We start from the raw sequence: 12,561 nt of genomic DNA on the forward strand, positions 1-12,561 counted from the left end.
GTGTGTGTGTGTGTGTGTGTGTGTGTGTGTGTGTGTGTGTGTGTGTGTGTGTGTGTGTGTGTGTGTGTGTGTTGTGTGTGTGTGTGTGTGTGTGTGTGTGTGTGTGTGTGTGTGTGTGTGTGTGTGTGTGTGTGTGTGTGTGTGTGTGTGCGTGTGAGTGTGTGTGTGTGTGTGTGTGTGTGTGCATGATAATGCAGTGGGTCTGCAGTCGCTACCAGCCGTGTTTGGGAACACTTCTCACGTCAGCAGTGGCTGCCGCAGCACTCAGGACTTTCTTTCTATTCCTCTCCTCTACTACTAACTACCTCCCTTCCTCCCTTCCATCCTTCCATCCATCCATCCATCTTCCACCTGTCTGTCTGTCTGTCTGTCCATCCTTCCATCCACATGTCCATCCATCCATCAGCCATGTCTGTATCCTGTCTGTCTCAGCTCTGCTCTGCATTCCAAAGTTTCAGCACTATCTCCATCCATCCATCCATCCGTCCGTCCGTCTTTCAGCCACTTCTTCTGCAACAGGTTGCCTCAGTAGTTACAGCAAGGGTCAGCAAGCAATCATTTTGAAATGAAGTGCCATGTTCTTATGTTCTCAACCTGTAGGTCGGGACCCCCAGCGGGGTCCTCACATGATTTTGGGGGGTCCCCAGATGATTAATCTAATGTGCAACATTGCTTCCTCACTCAACAGTAAACAAACCAACATTATGTTGGACTTTTTCATACCTTAAAAATGACAAATTAAACATTGGCCAAAATGTTAACTATTTGAGGCAGAAAATAGCCGATACATGCTCACAACGCGAGGCGTTGTGAGCATGTAGATCTGCTATTTTCACAATAGTACCATGTTATACAAAATGCAATGCCTCAACTATTAGAGCTCATCAGGGTGGGGGGGGGGGTCCCCAGTTAAAATATGATTATTTTGGGGGTTGTGGCCTGAAAAGGTTGAGAACCACTGTTCTAGATAGTCAATGTGCCATGTCAACGTACATTTTAATGACACCCCATCATTTTGATTGGCAGGACATTTTTATAACAATCATTAGACTATAATCCACCTACTGTATATCTCCCCGACTCCCTCACCTCTATCTATCTATCTATCTACTGTATCCATCTATCCATCTACTGTATCTATCTAACCAAAACGTACACCTTTTCGTATACGTTTTTCACTTGAAAATGTGTTATGTGTTAGATATAAATATCCTAATCTATCTATCTATCTATCTATCTATCTATCTATCTATCTATCTATCTATCCATCTCCCTTCAGGTTAATTCACCCACCCACCCATTTATGCATATTATTTCATTTGTTCTATCAGTCATTCTCTCGGCCAAGCTCCCCATCTCTTTATCCATCTTCCCATAATTTCTCTCTCTCTCTCCTCATTCCCTCCATCTGTCCATTGCTCTACCTCTCCATCTCTGTTCATCCATCGCCTCCCCCTCACTCTTTAAACATTCATTTAGTCAGCGTCATTAACACTTTCCCACTTCCTCTCACCCACACACATGCACTGTACACACGCACGTACACACCAGGCACGTGCACACACAGACATCAAAGGGGGCTTGAGCATCTGCCCTTTTACCCGTCTGTAAGAAGTGCCCTCTCCAGACCATGAACGCAGTTTGGTGAAAGAAATGCAAATGCCCTCTTTCCATGCCATACCTGAAGGCAGCATTCAAGAGAAGCGCCTTGTCCAAACTCTCCTGAACATGAATGCAGCATCTTGTGTTGAAAGAATTGTACTCTCTGTTGATTATGCTTACTTAGTTCAGTGTGGTATCACGCACCGAAAATAGCTGACCTTCAAGCTTGGAGGTCGGCTATTTTCGATATTTCCATCAAAAGGCCCTTTTAGAGATTAGTTTTAGTAGATTTAGTCAGCCCCTGCCTCTCTAAAATTCTCTGCACGTCCCTGGTACACACGCACGTGCACATACGCACGCACACACACACACACACACGTGTACACTAAATATTTAAACTAAACCAGGGGTCTTCAACGTTTTTCGTGCAAGCACCCCTTAGCTGAGAGAGAGATGAAGCACAAGTACTACTTTATATATATATTGGATTCATGCATGTCAAATGTGTGTTTTGCACTGTTTTCTGACATTTAACGACTCAAACCCTCAATACTTTGTAAACCTGACCTTCAGCTCCTGAGCTCGGTTGGGTCTGCTCTTTTCCTATTGAAAATAGCCAATCTACAAGCTCACAGCGCATCCCAGAAGCATTGTGAGCGTATAGATTTCCTTTTTTTCTGCTAATGTTCTCCCCAGAGTTCTAGGGTTCAAGGGTTAGTGTAAAAAGTCCCTATGCACACAAAGATTTTGTCCCCCTGCAGTATTTCTGAGGACCCCCTAGGGGTCCCGGATTCCCTGTTGAGGACCCCTGAACTCAACTATCTCACACCTCAGTGACAACATTCCCTCCTATGAGCTATACATTAACGTGCCAACATAGCTTTGAAAGTACTAGGGCATTCTATTTCAAATACATTCATTTATGAACTGACAAGCCTGACTTTAAAAGGCACATTATTTATGTGATACGCAGCCCCTACTGATAAACAAGGTGTTGTGTTTTAAAATAAACCAGCTCTCCCGCGGCTCCTTCCCCTGATCCCTTAGCCTATTTTGCCTCTCAAACAAGACTAACATCATATCAAATCCCCTAGAGGCCGTGCTGATCATTACAACCAACACTACATTTCGAAAAGGCCGTGCTTGGGATCAGCACAATCTGGAGGGATCATCCTGCAATCTGGCTACTAATATGCAATATTCTGTGTGGAAAGCTGACATTTTGTCCAGAGGGTGTCATGGGATCACTCGAATGGTTAGGGTTCATCCTCCAGGGAGCATGAAAAGCAGGTTTCAAGGCAATCCACAAATTTGATTTTGACATATCTTATAATGCAAATGTAAATGTTTTGCCTATACGGCTGCAGCTAGATTAAAGGCCATATCCACCTGTTTCCGCGGTAATTTACTGTAGAATTATGTGTGGGACACATCCGGGTATTCTGGGACCGTCAATGACGGTCGGGATTACGATTGCGTCACACTCGGCTCGGCTCGGCTGCGACGTAACTGCGAGCCGGAACTGCCGCCCACCTTCTGCGCAATGCACGATGGGACGCTGGAAACTTGTGGATAGCGGTCATCAAAATCGGTAGGGTTCATCCTCCTGCATGGGGGCAAGCAAGAGTACAGCAAATTCCTTGGCCAGCCAGTAATTTTCAGGACATGTTGTACAGTATGTTGTTTGGAAGCAACCTGTGGACAGTCCAGCGGTGACATCCGTAGCGCCCCCGCTGCTGGCAGGGCAAAACATCTCACACACTGTCTGTTCAAACAGTTCAAACTGTTCAAACAGTCTACATTAGCCAAGAGTGAAACAATTCAAACAACTACTTCTACTTGAAGACTGTTTCTGTTTTGTTATCGTGACAAGTGAAGAGGTGTTTTATTTTATAGAGCGAGGGAGGAGCTGAGGTGTTTCAACAGCTCCGGGGGATCTCAGAGAGGACAGTCTACTCTGCTGTCTTATAGATTCTGGCCACATTTTGTCAACATGCTTTAGAAAGGAAGGGAAAACAACAGATTTACTGGTCGATGATATCTCGGTGAAGGATTGTGAAGGATAGGCAAAAGGAATTATGAAGGATAGGTAAACTATAAGCATTGTGCTTCCGCCTATTCCTTTTTTGGTCATGATTTGAATTTTTTATGTTTTTTGCATTTGTTGTGAACAAGGACCAAAATAAACCTATTAATTCATTCAAACCTCCTTAGGGCAGATATGAATTTCAGGCCCCTGTGACGTTCAGAACTATCGCACAATGCAGCTTTAAGTCTCACCTTAAGTGCCACGTCTGATTCACAACTCACAGTGCATACATACAGTACACACATTCATACACATGCGGACACACTTGTGCATTCACACGTGCACACACATGCACATGTACTCACACAATGCAGACTCTGTCCCTGTTCCTCTCCCCCTCTTGATCTTTCACACACACAGACACACACACGCACACACACAGACACACATGCGCGCGCACACACACACGCACACACACACCATGCCTACTTCTACAAAGACTCTCCTCACATTCACTTATAGTTCCTGTTACATAGCACAAATGCACAAAAACACATCACAGGTCTACTGTTGTTTTTGTTTTTCCGCGTGGAAAATAGGTGACTTTGTGATCAGCTTATTCCCAGTCATACAAGGGCAAAATACATTATGATCAAAACTAGCATTTGCTGAAAATTATAATATTACTGATTTCACAAGGCTTTTAATGCAATTTGCTGTATCACCATGAATACAGACACTGGCTGTGGCTCCCATGTATTTACTGAGGGAAGTGCTCACAGCAAAAAATATGAAAATAAATGGGTATTTACAATGGGGTAGTCCCAACAGTAACTGATCACATTTGCTCAAAACGGTACACAGCGAAATCCTCAGTAGTTAATTTAACTTAAGTCATCCAAAGGGAAACAAAAAGCGTACACGGACACACGGACGGACAGACACAGACATGATGTGCCGTTTTCTCATACTAAACTGCGACCTTCGGTCACAATAAAGGTTATAACTGTTATAGACCTGTTAGTGAGTAGAACTGTTGTGTTATATTTCTCTGCACAGCATTATAAAACATTATGAGGCATTAGTAATAGCCAGAGAAAAGTGCAGAGAAGACGTAGTATAGGCACATAAAAAACAGATGTATGCCAATGTCAACCTAATTGTCTGAGGCAGACGATAAATCTTAATTAATCATGCTGCATCAGTGAGTCAAGGACTGCTGTATACATCATGCTCACTTATTTTTCTCCCCTCGTCCGTCCTCATACGCTCACGTCTACATGCATGCGTGCGCAGGGGTGTTGCAACAAATTCTGGGCCCTGGATACAAGGATTCACAGCGGGCCCCCCATGAATGTTCTTCATAGGGGGAGGGGGTTTAACCCTTTTAGACTGGGAACGCATTATTACGCATTATTTTGTGCTTTATCCATTGAAAAATAGCAGATATACAAGTGCGGCACCGAGTGCCGCGCTGTGAGCTTGTATATCTGCTATTTTTCAATATCTAAAGTATAAAATAATTAAGGCCCCTCCACCTTGGGCCCTAGTAACTCAGTCCACTTTTCCCCCCCTTGTGACGCCCCTGCTCACGTCTCCATGCGTGCGTGCGTGTCTAATACTGAAGTCAACAGTGTACACAAGAAAGGCCCTTGGGGTTTACCCTGGAGGACTTTGTTCAGCGGTGCCCAGTGTTTCTGGGCAACATAAAAATACAACCACTCATTAGCTTAACTACAGCTGACAGATACTGGATGGTGAGATCATACCTAGCTCCCAACACCGGGACAGTGGAATTGGGACACATTACGTCGGTCCAACCCATTCAAATAATACCCGGCAGACAATAATAGCATATTGTAATGCAGTGTTTCTCAAACTTTCAAATTTCAAGGTCTCCCCTTGACTCTGACGGTGTACAAATGGAATCAAATGGACCCATCAGGGTCCATTTGGTACCATTTGTACACCGTCAGAGTTACAGACTTGTAAGGGTCAATTTAGACCCCCCTAAAAGAACCCACAGAGTCCCTGGAATCCACTTTGAGAAACACTGTTTGTAATGCAATATTGTACCTAGTGGATGGTTCCCTGTGGTCTCCACTTATTTGAATACGTCAAGTTTTTCTTTCTTTCTTAAGATTTATGGTATGTACTATGGATGTTTTTGAAGCGGTGAAAGCCGCTTCCAAGCAGTGGCTTTGTCTGTTCCCTACAGTCTGTCCCATAGGCTTCCAAGGAGTCCCGTGTCCGTGTCATGTCCCGTGCAGCAGTATTGAGGATTGGTCAAGCTTCACATGACAATTTGGCCCTCCAGACAAAATCATACATTCATTAAGAATTCATAAAAATATAGAACTAAAACACATATAAAGTATAGATCTAGAACACAAAATGTATAGATCTAGAACACAGATTTCATAGCTCTAGAACACAGAATAAAGATTCACCGCTTCACTTCGAACCGAGGTTTGATTTTTTCTTTGCGCCGATGACGCATTAGGAGCTTGTAGATCTACTGTTTTCACCAAATGTTCACCTATTTTTGCTGAATGTTTGTCTATTTTGAAATGTCCAGAATAGGCATGCGTGTGGTTAACCTTGTGTGTCCCTTCCAGGGACTGCTCAGATTAATGGATGCAAAATGACTGTCTCATGTAGCCAGGGCGATCACAAATTGCCAACCTACGGATACGTCTGGGGAAATCTCAACTCAATAAATGGGCTTAAATGGTCTGGGGAAATCTGAATTCAATAAATGGGCTTGGACAGCAGAGGAAACCACCGGTAACAAACCTACGCCCACTGACTCTGAAAACCAATGCTGCATACCATCTTACAGTAGATATGAAAGACCACCCCTGCACTGGTTCTGATGTTATTTTGTTTTGTTTTATCCCATTCACTGAATTTAAAAGTCACCGGACATATCATCATTAGGTGGAGATCTCTGAATGTCTGGCTATGCAAAGACTACATAATGACAGGAATATTAAGCAACCCATGTGTGCCCTCACCCTCACACTACTTATGCAGATGCTGGTGTTGCTGATTCTCTGTGCGGCCATGGTCCAGCTCGTTGCTGTTGGTGTATTTGAGCAGGTTGTGGGAGCACACATAGTACAGCTGGCTGATCTTGCTCAACTCGTGGAGTTTCCCAGGCCAGACCCTGCTTGCACTCCTGTACGCTCCACCAGTCTCAAGTGAATTTATCTTGCGTAACACACTAGAACAAAACTGTCTGAGGACAGAGGAACGTGGGAAGAAGGGGGATAAGGCGATAATGCAAGGAAAGGAATTAAAGAAATCCCTGAAAGGGAGGAAATGGGGACATGCCAGACTAGAGGTTAACAGGCATAAAGGCGAGGAAGTCGGAGACGAGAATATGGATCTCACACCAGCGAGGATGAGTATCGATTGATATATAAGTATCCCTATAGCAGTGGTCAAACTCTGAGATCTTTTGAACTGTACTAGAGTTTGTGGAAATAAAATCCACACACAAGCGTGTGCTGCGCAGGCAAAAGCCAATAATCAAGAGGACTAGAAGATGATGTTATTACATGGTGGATATACCCTGGGTAATGGGATTAACAGTGGACCAGAAAGCTTTTACTGAACTTGTCATTTTTCTAACATTACGGAAAGAGACACATAAATACAATAATTGAACATGTCACTCACTCAGAAGAGCCGTTGCAAGTGTGATTTGAGCGTCTAAAGGCCGGCTGGGATCCATCTGCTGGGTTGTCCCCAGCTGCGCCTTTGTTTTAAGGACAAACTCTGTGATTAACTCATTAACTGATTGGTTGATTGATAGGTGGATTGCAACCCTTCCACCCAATTTACAATTTAGGCATTTAGCAGAAGCTCTTAATCCAGAGATACATCACCCAACACCGAGTGGAGTGGAGTGATAACCCACAGTGTCGTGTTTCTTTGTATGCATGTGTGTGTCTACATGTGTATTAGATGTTATAGGAATAATTTCCAAAGTAGCCACACATGAAAAACTTTGATCCCCTTTAATTTATTCTGTCGTTTTTCCAATCTTGTAGGGTCCTACAGTATAGGCCATAGAACCCTAGCATCCTTTTGTGGCGTGAACATTTGCCAAAATTAGAAGATACTACTAAGCTCATAATGTGTCATATTGCAACGTATTGTGAGCTTGTAGATTGGCTATTTTCAGAGAGAGATTTGGTGTAGAGGGGGGGGGGGGGGGGGGGGAACTGGCCAAGTATAGAGCCAAGGGGGGAAAAAGTTTATTGAGTTAAAGTAGTTATGTTATTAAAATTGTAATATTTCATAAAGGAGTATTTCTGCATTATGGTATCAGAATAAATGTTTAATTTAAATCTGCACAGCCTACCATTTCCACCACTGCCCTACAGACATTGCTAGAAGACAAAGGCTCTAGGAATACGGGTAAAATATTATTGCTAACAGGGGTGTCGCACCAAATTCTGGGCCCTGGGTACAAGGATTCACGGCGGGCCCCCCATGAATGTTCTTCATAGGGGGAGGGGGTTTAACCCATTTAGACTGGAAACGCATTATTACACATTAGGGTCTGCTTTAACTATTGAAAAATAGCAGATCTACAAGCTCGCAGCGCGACTTGTATATCTCCTATTTTTCAATAGCTAAAGTATAACATAATTAAGGCCCCTCCACCTTGGGCCCTAGTAACTCACCCACTTTTCCCCCCCTTGTGACGCCCCCGATTGCTAAAGCTTCCACCATTCCTTCCAATTTTGTCTTCCTTTGCTCTCAGCTGCTTTCCGCATGCCACTGTGCATGGCAGCTTGTGCGTGTTTAGTTCATCAATCCCTATTTGTCAAAGCTGTTTTAATGTCTAGTGGAAGATGTACAATTCCTGCGATACCTGCATGAGAACAGCCAGATAATTAGCATCATAGTGCTGATTATGTATCGAGGGAGAATAGCTTTTAAATAGCTTGAGAACTTCATTCAGTGCAGGGCATCTCAATATGAAGGGATGGTGCGCCTTGTTGTTCATGAGAATATTATGGGATGCTGAGTGATGGATTCAAAACTGTACAAGGGATATCAATTATACATACCGTAGGAACATAGTGCTTGGAGTACTTTTCATCTAACATGAATGAATTCGTATCATTATAAAATGAAATTGTATTTAAAAAAAAAAAAGAAAAAACTGGCGTAAACTGCTTAGCAAAAGAAATGAACAAGAACTATTGACAGAATAATCGTTGAATCAAAAGTCACTGTTCAGTATTTCAAAATGTGTGATTCTGGACACAAGCTTTATGTTTATGGGTGCCAGAGGTACCGGTAAACTGAGCGATGGCTGTTGCTGACACTGTCACGGTCACAGATTTTTGTTTGTCTAGGTCTTGTATTTCTATTTATGTTCCCTGGTCTTGTTGTCATGGTTCTATGTTGTCCACCCAGCTGTATCTCATGTGTAATCAGTCATGTGTATATTAGTCTTGTTCCCCAGTCAGTCCTTGAGTCATTGTCTAGTGTCACCTGGCTGACAAGATCTTCATGTACCTGTATGTTTGCACTCCACTTTGCCTGGCTGTCTGCATTTGGGTCCTCACCACACCACCATCCTGACAAACACGTGACCTTGAACCAAGGTGGTTGACTCAAGGACACACACATCTAGGGTACAGAAACACAAACACATGCATCTACACAAAAAGCAATTTTGAAATATGCAATATTTATACATGTGTAAAGCACTAAATGGCTACCAAAAGGATGCGCCTGCCACACACACACACACACACACACACACACACACACACACACACACACACACACACACACACACACACACACACACACACACACACACACACACACACACAAACAAAGAAACCAATATTGAAAAAATGAAATATTTATACGTGTGAAATGCTGTTAATGGAATATTAAAGTGATGTATAATTTCTGTATAATTTTGTAATAAATATTTTGCTCAAAACCCTGGTTGAAAAAGTACAAGCACAAATTTACCAAACTAGTGTAGCATAACGAGTCCAATCTACATGGACGAGAGATTGACAGGTGCCAGTCATTATACGGGTAGTACCACCTTCTTGCACCGCCATCTCTATTGGACACTGCTGCAATTACCTCTACAATGGACATAAAAGTGATGGATTGCAGCTTGAACCACTGAACACTTTCAAATAACTAAAACTGAATGGTGCTTGTGTGCAATCTCTGTGAAAGCATTTAAATGTCACAGGAACAAATGAAGTTTGACTCGTCGTCGGTTGAGAGCCAAAGCGCTACAGTTAGACAACTCAGCATCTACAGACTACAATCCTTTTGTTTCTCATGTAATTAATTATGATATTATTTGTTACTCGTGTTATGAGCTTGTCATGTTTTCGGGACAGAGATTTGGTGTAGAGAAGGGGTCTTCTATGTTTTCAGGCCAAGGACCCCTTGAGGTGAGATGAAGAGAGAGATGAAGCAGGGACCCCCACAACCTTTTCATAGATTCCTTATAGTTTCATTGTTGGACAGCACAATCATATCAATTTGTGTTTTCAGATATTTAACCACGTGAACCATCAATACTTAAAAAACTTGACTCCACTTTGCCTGGCTGTCTGCTCTGTCTACTCTGTACTAAGTCTACTCTTTTCCCCTCTACACCAAACCTCTTTGCCGAAAAAAGCCGATATGCAGGCTGAGCTTGTAGATCTGCTATTTTCGGCTGATGTTCTCAGAATATGGACACGGTTCAAGGATATGGTTCAAGTGGTTAATATAAAAAAGGAGAAAAAAAGTTTCTATCACACAATGATTTGGAGGACCCCCTGTAGTAACTCTGAGCTAGGGGTCCCAGACACCCTGTTAAAGACCCTTGGTGTAGAGGGAAAACCGTGGAGTCCTGCCAGTGTTGCTCTCCGGCTCCAGACACTTTAGCATTTCAGTCAATAAAAGGTCTCAAACAATGAAAGCAGAGGAGGGGGTTCACAACCAGTGGTGTAAAGTAACTAAGTACAAGTAATGTATAATTTTGCGGTATTTGTACTTTGTACTTTACTCAAGTATTTCCAATTTCCAATATTATTACTTCTGCTCCACTACATCTTGGATACAAATATTGGACTTTTTCTCCACTACATTTATTTGAAAACTTTAGTTACTAGTTACTTTGCAGATATAAAGGATAATATTATAAAACATACATAAAGCCCTTTAGTCCTATTTACCGTGGCTATTTGAAAATAGCCGACACGTGAGCTTGTAGATGTGCTATATTCAAACATTTTGTACTTTAATTTTGGTACTTTAAGTAGCCTACATTTTGATGCCAACACTTTCATACTTTTACTCAAGTACATTTTGAATTCCGGACTGTTAGTGTTTCTATATTGCAGTATTGGATACTTTTACTTAAGTAATAAATGTCAGTACTTTTTCCACCACTGTTCACAACTTGGGTGCCTGCTGGTTATGTGCTCCTTGGGAGCCATGAGGACTCGAGTTTGAATCCGACTCTTGGTCTTGTCTCGCATGTCTCTCCTCTGTCTGCCCTTGGTCGGCTGTAACTCTTTCTTATTGCTTAGATAGGAAAGTGTAGAAGAGCAAACTGCTGGACTGATAAAAACAAATATCTAGTGCACGCTACCATTATTCCAATGAAGTAAATGCAAAAGTATCCTTTTAACTAGAAGCAGTGCTCTTAGGTCTCCGCCAGGTCAGGTAGGTTATTGTGGCCCCCTGGTGGCACTAAAATAGGCAAATGTTAAAAGGATGACATATCATCTGCGGCCTGTCATGATTTGAGGCATTTCGTTCCAAAAAAATGTGTTTTCAAAAATTGAGCTGCTGGTGGCACTATAACAGGCCAATGTGAAAAGGGTGTGCGTGCAAAATGTCACGGAAATCACACTCTGTGTTCATGATTTGAGCCAGGCATTTTGTTCAAAAGGGAGCACTCTTGCAAACTTTGGAAGCCAATCATAGCCAATCAAGGATGGAATATGAAAAATCTGAAAGACCCGTTTCGTGTAATGCTGTGTACCGATTTGCGTGATTTTTGGACAAAATCTGTAGGAGTACTGTTCAAAAATGTGTTTTGCACAAATCCGCCTCCTGGTGGCGCTATAACAGGCCCATGTCCACAAACATATGGAAGGACACACACAAGGACACACGCACGCGGACGCCGGACGGATGGTCAGTGGCGAAATCATAGTCTCGGCCATGCCTTTCGGCCTGGCAGAGACAATTAAACCCAAAGTTTGGCCGCTATGCGTCCCTCAATCCTACGGCGCACCACCGATCCGACCCATATGTCTGAGTCATAGTGACGGGGGGCTTAAAACATTATATTATACATTCACTTTGTCTTGTTAGTATTATTGATTGTGTATTATTATTGATAGTCCACAGTGTATAAGCACTGATTCTCAACCTGTGGGTCAGGGACTCTGGGCCCGCTGGTGAGGGTCGATATTAGATAGATACCTTTATTATCCCAAGGGGAAGATTTGTTGCCCAGAGGCAGCACAGCAGTATAAGGTTATTTACAAAGTTACAGAGAAGTATGAAAAAGATAAAAAGAAAAAACAAGAACAGAGTACAGAGTACAGTAAGTACAGTAAGAGCAAGGTACAACAGGAAAGGGAACGAATAATATATATACATAAAGTGTCTTAAAGCACGACTATCAAAAAATAATACAGTGCCCAAATCAAAGTGACCATAACAGTCAATGCTAGTTAGTGCAACAAGTATCTCTACATCATGTCAAACACAAGCAGAAATACTAAAAGAAAACTACTAACACAACCTAATAGTGCAGTGTCCAAAGGTCAGAGCGATAAAAACAACTAGCAAAAAAATAATAAAAAATAAAAAATAAACAAGAAAGGGTGATGCGGCAAGACGCACAAAAAAACACCCTCCCT

Source organism: Nannobrachium achirus (assembly GCF_963921795.1).
Source record: "Nannobrachium achirus genome assembly, chromosome: 22".
Classification (NCBI taxonomy): Eukaryota; Metazoa; Chordata; class Actinopteri; order Myctophiformes; family Myctophidae; genus Nannobrachium; species Nannobrachium achirus.